The following is a 10696-nucleotide window of genomic DNA, read 5'->3' on the forward strand; positions in this document are numbered from 1 at the left end:
GAGGGGCCTTGTGAGACCCTCTAGTCCAACGATCCCCTTAGACAGGGAGGAAACTGAATCACAAAGTTACCAGGATGCAGCTTCAAGGGTGGAACCTGGGCTCCTTCACTCCAGCACTGGCCGTGGCTTTGGCTCAGGAGCGTCTTGACCGCCTTGTCTGATGTGGGTCACACCATGTTAGCTCCATCCTCTGTGCATGCTGGGCTGGCCCTCCCTACTGGCACCCCTGGGAGGTGGGAGCTAGGTGAGCCCAGGTGGTACCCCATGACCCAGGTTGCCCTGATATTGCCCATGGAAGGGGTTGGGGGTCTAGGCTCCTGATCAGCGGTCTTCCCACCCCCAGTGCAATCCCTGGCCCTGTAGGAGGGGACTTCAGGGGCCCCATCTGCCCCAGCTTGATTTGCCTCCAGCATTGGGGATTCTGTCCCCCACTTGGACCCCATCACATGTGTGGAACCCAGAATAAGAGCCCCTCAAATATATCCATGCCCTTATCTACAGAACCTGTGAATATATGAGTTTACCCAGAGAAAGGAACTTTGCTGACATGACTAAGATTACGGAAGTTTGAGATGGGTGTGGGGTTCTCCTGGATTGTGCGGGTGGGCCCCATGTAATCACAAGGGTCCTCAAAATGAGAGAACCTTCACGGCTGCGGTCAGGGAGAGAAGTGACGGCAGAAGCGGGACCAGAAAGCTGTGCTGCTGGATTTAGGGATGAGGAGGGGCATGAGCAGGGAATGTGGGCTGGTGGTGTCTAGCAGCTAGAAAAGGCAAGGCAAGGAAACAGGATTCCCCCTGGGGCCTCCAGAAGGAAGCAGCTCTGAGATGCCTTGGTTTAGCCCAGGGAGACCACGTTGGACCTCTGACCTCTGAACTCAAGGACTGCACGACGATAAATCTGTGTTGTTTAAACCATGAAGTGCGTGAGGATTTCTTATAGCAGCCACAGGAAGCGAATGCAGATTTTCCCTGCTCTCTGAAAGTCCGCCTTATACCACTTTGCTTTTAAGAAAGACCTACATTAGTACTTATTCTTGCTAACTGAAAGAAACCCAAACAGGACTTTCGCTTTTATGAAAAAAAGGTGAAAGCGAAAATAATGTTCCTATATGTAAACAGTTGGTTTGGTGGCCTTCTCGCCCCACTGACAGTGGGCTCAGTAGGCGAAAACCAGGGAGGCAATACTAGATGGGCTCCAGTCCCCCGCAGCCATCTCGGAAACCTCAGGGGTGCAGTAGTCTGGGAACTCGAAGTGCAACGTGTCCAAAGGGGGCTGCTGGTCCAGGCCAGTGGGGCTGGGGGGAGGAGGGGGCAGCCTGGTCAGAAAGCCCAGCAGTTCCGCTCCTGATGCCATCTCTCCTTGCTCCACTGCTGCCTCCTCCTCCTCCTCTTCCTCTGGCTCCTTCCCGTTGTCCTCCAACAGTGTGGGGCAGGTGGCGGTGTCTGCTGGCCCCTTGCCTAATGGCTCCTGGTCATGCTCCACATCCTCCACAGCTCCCTCCCAGGTTTTATGTTATTTGGTACGATTGGTAGCTTATATTTTGGTTCTGGGAACACTCAAATTTTTTTCCAGTATAAATTAATGGTAATTACTTCTCCACTTTACACCGCTTCGGCTTACAAAATTTTCATAGGAACGATCTACTTTTGGATAGCAGGGGAAACCTGTTCAACGAGCTCCCACACAGCCCTTGTCACATCCTAGATGCCATGCTGCTAGAAGGAAGCTCTGTACACTCCGCCCAGGGCCATGGCAGCATTTGTGGGATCCTGTCCAAAGCGGCAACGAGGGCCTCTTGTTCAACATTTCAAAATGGCGACAGCAAAGCATTAAACCAGCCAAGCAAGGGCCCTTCTGAGCAAAGGGTGGCGCTGTGATGCGGGCCCAACACCATCTCGTGTGAGCCCCCACACAGGTGCTATCCCTCCTCATTTAATAGATGATGACACTGAAAACAGGCACAGAGGGGCTTCCTGCCTGGGCACAGCACAACCCTGGTCTTGCTGTACCACCCCTCCACCACATGGGATCTCCTCTTGCCTGGGAACTCAAGGGCCTGGAGCAGCGGCCTGACCACCTGGGGCCCTCCCCCTCAGGAGGACCCCCTGATCGTCGCACCTTCAGCTGGCAACAGAGGGAGGGGTTGGACTCTCTCTAGCCCGGTCTGGCTTATCCCGCTTGGCCTGACCCTGTGGACGTCCAGCCTTGGCCCCTCCCTCCCCATTAGAGCCAACACTCAGTTATTTGTCAGCTCTTATTGACTAAGCCGTCGCCATTTATCAGGGATCTGGGCCAGATAAGGGGAAAGCCTGGGTACTAACCCCCTGCCCTGCCTGGCTCCCCAAAGCCCTACCGAGCCCCATGAAGGGACATCCACAAAGAGGGGATGTCACTGGCCTCAAATCTTACAGCCAGTGGGCGGCTTCCTCCCTGCAGCCATCCACCTTCCCTCCATTTACCTGGCCTCTGCCCTCTCTGGGGGTGGGGGCAGGTCTGGGGATCCAGAAAGAGAGGGGCCTGGCTCAGACGCCTCCCCCCTCTCCTCTCTTAAACAAGAAGCTGCCCAGCCCTGCCTCCTGCTGGGACTTCAGCCTCCTAAAAGACCCTGAGACACCCCCACCCCCCAGGGCAAGCATGACCAACCTCCTTCCAGCCAGGAGGACACTCAGGCTCCAGGATCTCTGGCACACTCGGCGCCAACCACCCTGCTGCAGCTCACTGCCCCTGATGGCATGGGAGAGCCTGCTGAGCCTGAGGGGCTCCGTTAACAGGGCTTTTCACCTCCATCTCTCAGAGAGGGTCCTGTGATGGTGGGGGGCTCGTTCCCCAGACCCTTGAGCCTTTTGGTCTCATGTTTTCCAGGCCACACTCCCCTCTCTGTTCATCTGGGGCAGGGGTCCTCATGGTCAGAGACATCAAGGCCAGTGTCACAGAGGGGTGGTCCTTATACAGGAAACCATATGGCTAGTTGGGGCAGAGGTCTGTGATGCCCAGGGCTGAGCATGCAGAGGGTGGGAGAAAAGTTGAGGAGGGCAGACTGGCCCTTCTGGCCTAGGCCTCCCCCTCTGCCTCTCCTCATCTCCACTGCAGCCCTGATTCCCCTGGGTCATCATCAGAGCTGGATCCAGGCTGTTTGCCTTTTTCTCAGCACCACCACCTGTGTCCCCAGGGACCAGCAGGCCCATAACACCAGATGGGGACAGGCTGAGGTACTCACACACATGCTTTCCCAGGCCTCATACAGCTGTCCTCTTAAGTGGACATAGTCCTGGGTATGATACACCCCCAGATGTGAGGGGACTGCAGGGGTTTGAAGCCTCCCCTGAGGCTTTCCCTCCGCTCCACCGCGGTTCTCTGCCCCCCACTCACAGCCCTCCAAGCCACAGCTTCTAACTGCGGTTTGGCCCAACCATGCTGTGGCCATAACCACATTTTGAATTTGGTGCCAGAATCCTGCGCATTTGTGAACCGAGATTTTTGGCGCATGCGCAAGGCCTGAAGAGCTGTATCCTCAGTCTGACCTTGGACCTGAACATCACAGACATGATTCAACATCCCGGACCTCCAAATGTGGACATAGGAGGGCTAAGGGTGGAGGATTCAGGGCACCAAACCCAACCCCCAGGCACCACTAGAAATACAAAGCTCCCCAACCCCCTCAGACAGTGAGCACGAGGCCTTATGGTCCTTAGACCCCGTGTTGCTCCTTGTCTGCATAGACAATAAATTTCCACTTTCTCTTTCCCTTGCAACTAGTGGTGTGGCATTCGTTTTATTTCAGTCAGCTAATCGGACAAAACAAGAAGCCTCATTCGGTTACAAGGTCAGCAAGTGTGGAAAATTGAGGGGATTTGGACTCAGACCCCTGAGATGCTGAGGGTCCCCCTTTCAGGACTAGAATTGGAGGCACTGAGCACACAGAAAATGAAGTCATGATATCATTGCTGCCCAGGGGAGCAGAGACCTGGAAAGGTCCTCACTCCCACCATCACACACATGCACACTCACACGCACACGACGAATTGCGGGTTCGTGACTTTTCTTGAGCCCACAGAGACCTGAGGTCACAGGGCAGCCAACTGTCCTGAAATCTAAGGAGGCACAGGGGAGAGACAAGATGTGAGCACTTGATTGCTTGGAGAAACAGGGAAAAGAAGAGTGAACTGAATGTGAAGCATGCAGAAGAAGGGAAAAAATCAAGATAGGAGCAGAAATCAATGGCATTGACTACAGACAAACAACTACAGAAAAATCAAGGACACCAAAAGCTGGTTCTTCGTAAAGATCAACAGAATCGATTACTGTTAGCCAGACAGATGAAGAATGCCAGAGAGAAGGCACAAATCACCAATATCAGGAATCAAAGAGGAGACATTATACAGACCCCAGGGACATTAAAAGGATAATAAAGAATATTATGAACAGTTCCAAAGCCATAAATTTGACTGCTTGGATGAACTGAACTCCCTTGAAAGAGACAAACTGCCAGAAAACACTCAAGAAGAAATAGAGAAACTGAGTAGTCCTACACTTGTTTTTAAAATTAAATCTGTAGTCAAAAACCTTTTAAACAAAGAAAATTCAAGACCCAGATGGTTTTATGGGATGGATCCTTCTGGCTGATGGACACCTCCTGCCCCATATCATCTCATCCCAAGTCCAGGGGATCCCAGATCCTTGCAGAGGTGTACTATGTCTCAGAGCCTTTGTATATTTGAACGCAAAAAAAGACTGCCTGGTTCATTTTACATTGTCCTTATTATACATTTATGATTATCCTTATGAAGCCCTGGTGGTGCAGTGATTAAGAGCTCAGGCTGCTAATCAAAAGGTCAGCAGGTGGAATCCACAAGCCACTCCTTGGAAGCCCTGTGGGGGAGTTCTACTCTGTCCTATAGGGCCACTATGATTCAGAATCGACTCAATGGCAATGGGTTTATTATCCTTGTTTTATCTTCTTTATATCTTTTTTATTATGGCCATTTGTATTTCTTCAATGAAATCTTTACTTTTTGGTTGTTACTAATTTTACATGAAGGGAGTTCAATTTCTGTTATTGAATTTTGGAGAGTTAAGAGTGTACTTAGGTGTTGAGGGTATTTGTCTGAGAGGGTCTTCCCAGCAGGATCCACACTTTGGATACAGGTCCTTCCTATCCTCAAACATCTTTCTTCCCTGCCCCCTCTGCCACCCCTTTAGGTGAAGAAGAAGGACCCAGCCCCTAATCCCCTCTAGGTGAGAGGCAGGTTGTTGGGGAGGGACAGCCTCAAAACCGGGCCCTGATTGGTCCAGTATGAACCAATCCTATCCATCGCCTCCCAGGCCTCAGCCAATCAGAGCGTCCCTTGGAGGATAGGGGTCCGGGAAGCCCCCTGACTTACAGTCTTGCAGGCTGTTGGTACACCCTGTGGGCCTGAGTGCTGGGACTGTAACTGGCCTGTCCCGCGCCTGTACCCAGACCATCTGTTGGCTACGGGTCAGACCCAGGAGCTGGGAGAGTTTGCATCATGAATGCATGAGGGGCAGTTTTCCCCTGAGGGAAGGCCCCTGCCAGTCCCCGGGGAGGCTCCCCGGAGGAATTTCAGCTGATGTGCCAACTCGGAGGGGGTGAGCAGGGCCGGGAGGGAGCCGGAGGCCTGGTGACCAGCAGGCCCAAGGGGGAGGCAGGGGACGGATGGAGGGAAGGGAAGGGACATTGGCCATCATGGGACAAGGAGGAGCCTGTGGGCCTGAGAGGAGGTGGGGTCCCGAGTAGGAGCTAGCCTCTTCTGCCTTCTCCCTTCACTTCCTCTGATGTTGGGGCTTCTGATCTCCAGATAACAGGCCTCACCCCCCGGCTCACAGATAACCCCAAGTCATGGCTGCTGCTGGGCCTAATGGGGAGCAGACCCCCCCATCCTGGCCCAGTGGACGGAGTCCCATTCGTCTGACTCATCCTGCCTCCTTCTGGATTGGAGGAGGTTTCCCTCCTCCATCCCCCCTGGAAGGGTAAATGGGGAGGGGAGAGCAGCTGGGCAAAGAGTGGCAGAGACTGGTCATGGTAGGCCCCCAGCCTCAGAGACCCCAACAACTGGGTGGGTGCCACTGTACAGCCCAGCAGCCAAGCCTCAGCTCCCACTCTGAGCCTGTCCTCTGCAGACTCCCAGTCAGATTCACCCACCTCTCCTTTCTCCTTCAAATGCCGACCCTTCTGGTGCTGGTGCTGTCCCTCCTGGTGAGCCTGGCCCACGTGGCCCCTGGTGAGTTTTGACCCTGGCTCTCCCTGTCCCTGCCCCTCACCCTGACACCCAGAGGAGTGGGGTGATTGGTGACACCCAGGACTGTCTTGGCCAGGGGAGGGCTGCACCAGGGCTGGAGCTGGTCCTGACCCCTGACACCACCCTGTCCCCTGCCCCAGCCCTAGTCCTGGAATGAGTGGGCATTGTGGGGGGTGAGGAGGCCCCCAGGAGCAAGTGGCCATGGCAGGTTGGCTGTGGATACACATTGAGTACTGGATACACTTCTGTGGCAGCTCCCTCATGCACCCCCAGTGGGTGCTGCCCACAGCACACTGCCTGGGATCCTGAGTGCCTGGGGGGCTGGGCGGCGACAGGCTGTGAAGGGCTGCACCCACGCTGACCAGACCCTGGAGCAGGTCCCTCCCCTCTCTAGGGAGGTCGCAGACCCCGGAAAACTCAGGGTGCAGCTGCGCAAGCAGCACCTGTACTACCAAGAGTCCAGCTGCTGCTGCCCGTCAACAGGGTCATTGTGCTCCCCAACTTCTACTCCATGCAAGGGGGCAGCGACATCGCCTGCTGGAGCTTGAGGACCCCATGAACGTCTCCAGCCATGTGCACCTGGTCACCCTGCCTCCTGCCTCTGAGACCTTCCCATTGGGGATGCCGTACTGGATGACTGGCTGGAATGGTGTGGGGGAAATCAGTGACTGTCAAGGGTGGCAGAGGACTCAGACCCAGCTACACCCTCATCCCCAGCTCCAGGGTTTCCCTTTTGGATAGGCGAACTCAGGGAATGGGATACCCTGGGAAGGGAGGGGGGCCCAGAAAGGCCCATGTGCTGGGAGCAGGGCTAGAGCCCAGGGCTTCACCAGGTGTCCCACTTTGTGTGCCTCTGAGCCTCACTTTCCTGTGCACGAACTGGCCCCCTTGCAGTTCCTATTTCCTGGACCAGATAGGAGAAGAAGGTGAGCCAAGATGTGCCATGGGTCTTAGTATCAGTCAGGAAGGCGAGATCGATGCACCTGGCAGGCCCCTGCAGGCAGCTGACACATTGTACCCCTGCGTCCACGGATGGGGGTCAGGGAGGTGCTGGGGGTGGGCTGGAGCCTCCCAGCATGCCATCCTCACTTCTTGTAAAGTCCTGTCCCCATTCCTTCCACAAGTAAGGGTGAAGCTTCAGGATGCTTTGCGTGACATGTGCCCTGAAGATATCCCCTAAGTGCTGGCACGTGGAGTTTGTGGTCACTGGAAGGGCCAGTGGGACTTGGCTTCCTGCCCAACCCCAATGCACAGAGGGGACACTGTCCTGGGCAAGGGCCGGGCTGTGCTTGTTGAACCAGGGCTGAACCCAGGGCCTATGGTGCCCTCTGAGGTGGAGTCAGCCAAGCCACAGGAAGACGGTGACTTTAGCTCTGCACCTCAACACCTCGGGGACCTTCTCAAAACCCCAGCATGAGTCTTGTGAGGGAGGGGCTGGGTTTGCAGTGCCCATCACCCATGTCGCTGGAGCTGGAGGCCCTGGTATGGTGGAGATACTCAGCAGATACCTCTGCTGTAACTGTCCTTTTCTGGGTTCTTCCAGTCCTTCATCCCTCACACTAGATGGCAGGCTGGCCGAGTCCATCCTGGTGCCATGGATCCCAGCCCCACCTTCTCCATCCTTTTTCTCCCCCCTCAGTACATCTGCCACCACTGTTCCCCCTGAAGGAGGTGGAGGTCTCTATCATTGAAAACACCATTTGTGACACCAAATGCCACAGTGGCATGTACACAGGGAACAACATCCGCATCGTCCTTGATGACATGCTGTGTGCTGGGAAGGAGGGGCACGACTCCCACTAGGTGAGACCCGTGAACCCTCCTGCAGCCCTGCCTGCCCCTTGGCCTCTTGAGCCAGTGCTAACCCTCCTCTCCCCCAGCGGATGCCAGAGGGCCTCTGGTCTGCAAGGTGAATGGCACCTGGATGCAGGCAGGCATGCTCAGCTGGGGTGATGGCTGTGCTCAGCCCAACCAGCCAGGCATTTAGACCTGTGTCAGCCACTACTTGGCCTGGATCCACTGCTATGTCCCCAAGGAACCCTGAGCCGGAACTACCAGGCTGCCACCCCCTCCTGTCCCCCACACTGCAGCTTCCTGCCCAGGTGGCCTCCCCCTGGCCCCACCACATTTCCCTCACCCAGAGCCCCTCCCATCCTGATGACCCTCCCCACCCTGAGCCCCCTCTCCAACCCCTCCAACCCTCACCTGCCCACATAGCAGGGGGTGGAGAACCACTCATCCCCTCTGCACCCTGAGCCCCCTCTCCAACCCCTCTGACCCTCACCTGCCCAGGTAGCAGGGGGTGGAGGGCCCTCATCCTCTCCCCATTGCTGTGTCTCATTAAAGTGAATGGAAAGCAGGTGTGGCTCTTGTCACTGTGTTTCTGGTCGTGGGTGTCACTACGTGTCCAACTGAACTTAACCAAAAGCAAAGAAGTTTCCTGAATAAACAGAACACTTCAAAGGCCAGCGTACCAGGGGCAGGGGTTTGGGGAACATGGTTTCAGGGGACATCTAAGTCAATTGGTATAAAATCTACTAAGAAAACATTCTGCATTCCACTTTGGAGAGTGGCGTCTGGGGTCTTAAACACTAGCAAGCAGCCATCTAAGACGCATCAATTGGTCTCAACGCACCTGGAGAAAAGGAGAATGAAGAACACCAAAAACACAAGGTAAATTATGAGTCCAAGAGAAAGAAAGGGCCACATAAACCAGAGACTACATCAGCCTGAGACCAGAAGAACTAGATGGTGCCCGGCTACAATCGGTGACTGCCCTGGCAGTGAACACAACAGAGAACCCCTGAGGGAGCAGAAGAGCAGTGGGATTCAGATCCCAAATTCTTGTAAAAAGACCAGACTTAATGGTCTGACTGAGACGAGAAGGACCCCAGTGGTCATGGTCTTCAGAACTTGTTAGACCAAGACAGGATCCATTCCCAAAGCCAACTCTTCAGACAGGGATTGGACTGGACAATGGGGTAGAAAATGATACTGGTGAAGAATGAGCTTCTTGGATCAAGTAGACACATGAGACTATGTTGGCATCTCTTATCTGGATAGGAGATGAGATGGCAGAGGAGTTCATAAGCTGGCGGAACGGACACAAAAAGAAAGAGTGGAGGGCAGGAGTGTGCTGTTTCATTGGGGGAGAGCAATTAGGAGTATATAGCAAGGTGTATATAAATTTTTGTATGAGAGACTGACTTGATTTGTAAACTTTTACCTAAAGCACAATAAAAATTAAAAAAAAAAAAAAGGTTAGGTAAAGCTCATAAAAAAAAGGAAAGGCAAATACAGCAGATGTTTGTTACACCCCACTGGACAAGGGGCACGGGTCTGATTCCAAAAACAGAGGCAGAGGAAGTCAGGTTGGTCTGATCTAGCTTTATTAGGGAACTTCCAGAGGTTGGCGCCAAGATTCTCGCGATGGGCGGGGAAGCCTCCAGTCACTCACGCAATAGTGTGGGGTGTGGGTTTATATACCTACTGCTTACCTGCAAGGGTACATGCAGGGGAGCCTGGAAAAAACACATCTAATCTATGATGAAGGAGGTTGTTTTTGTACTAGTTAATGCTTTCCCACTGACGTTACCATAAAGTCAGGTGTTTGGTGTGTTTATTCCTGGCCCAGGTCATGCTTAGTCGGGTACTCTGGTTCTCTCCTAGAGTCCTTTGTGGGTAGAAACCATCCTGTGTTGTTTATGGCCCTCTCAATTCACCTCTTCCTGCCCAGCTCTACAATCTCTGGCACCTTCCTCTTCTGCAATTGTCCCTGAGCTTGCATGGGAGGGGTAAGGTCACCGGGACCTTATGCCCTAATTTTGTGAAACTTCGTAAGCAAAACTCACACCAACAATAAAGGCAAGTACAACAAAAAATTCCTCCAATTATTATACATAATAATCCAAAAAGTAATTTTTTTCACCAGGTTCCCCAACCAGAGAACCACCCCTTGATCTCAGCCCACCAACTCTCATCTCCCAGGTGCTCAATTCTATCTAGGTTTGTTAGTAAATGTATCAGAGAGTGATTTACCAGTGCTTCATTATCAGGAATACTTACAGAACATTCAAGTTCTAGTGAAGCACAGGTGCCTCCTTGCGCCCACACTCCCAGCACACAGCACCTCCCCCTTGATGACCTTTTTGATTTTGAGGAACTGCTGCCTGCACACCTCCAAGTCCACGATGGGCATGTCCACCTCCTGCAGGACATTGGGTAGGGCAGTGGCAATGTGGGGAGAAGCTAAGTGAGTCCAGGGGGCTGTTCTGGCGGGGGGAGGTTTGTGCTCTTCTCCCTCTAGCAGTATCTCACTTGATGTCTGAGGGCAGAGGCTAAGCCTGCAACTGGGAGCCCAAGGCTGGGTTCTGGAACCTCCTGCTAAGTCTCAGCTTCCCTGCAAATACCTTGGGTTAAACAAGATTGAATCTGCA

At 53.7% G+C, this 10696-nt stretch overlaps 1 pseudogene; it reads left to right on the top strand.

The window, feature by feature from the left end:
• Positions 1–6181: 6181 nt before the first annotated feature.
• On the top strand, positions 6182–8304 carry LOC126086780 (tryptase beta-2-like; annotated as a pseudogene).
• The last annotated feature ends 2392 nt before the right edge of the window (positions 8305–10696 follow it).

Source organism: Elephas maximus, chromosome 12, assembly GCF_024166365.1.
Source record: "Elephas maximus indicus isolate mEleMax1 chromosome 12, mEleMax1 primary haplotype, whole genome shotgun sequence".
Classification (NCBI taxonomy): domain Eukaryota; kingdom Metazoa; phylum Chordata; class Mammalia; order Proboscidea; family Elephantidae; genus Elephas; species Elephas maximus.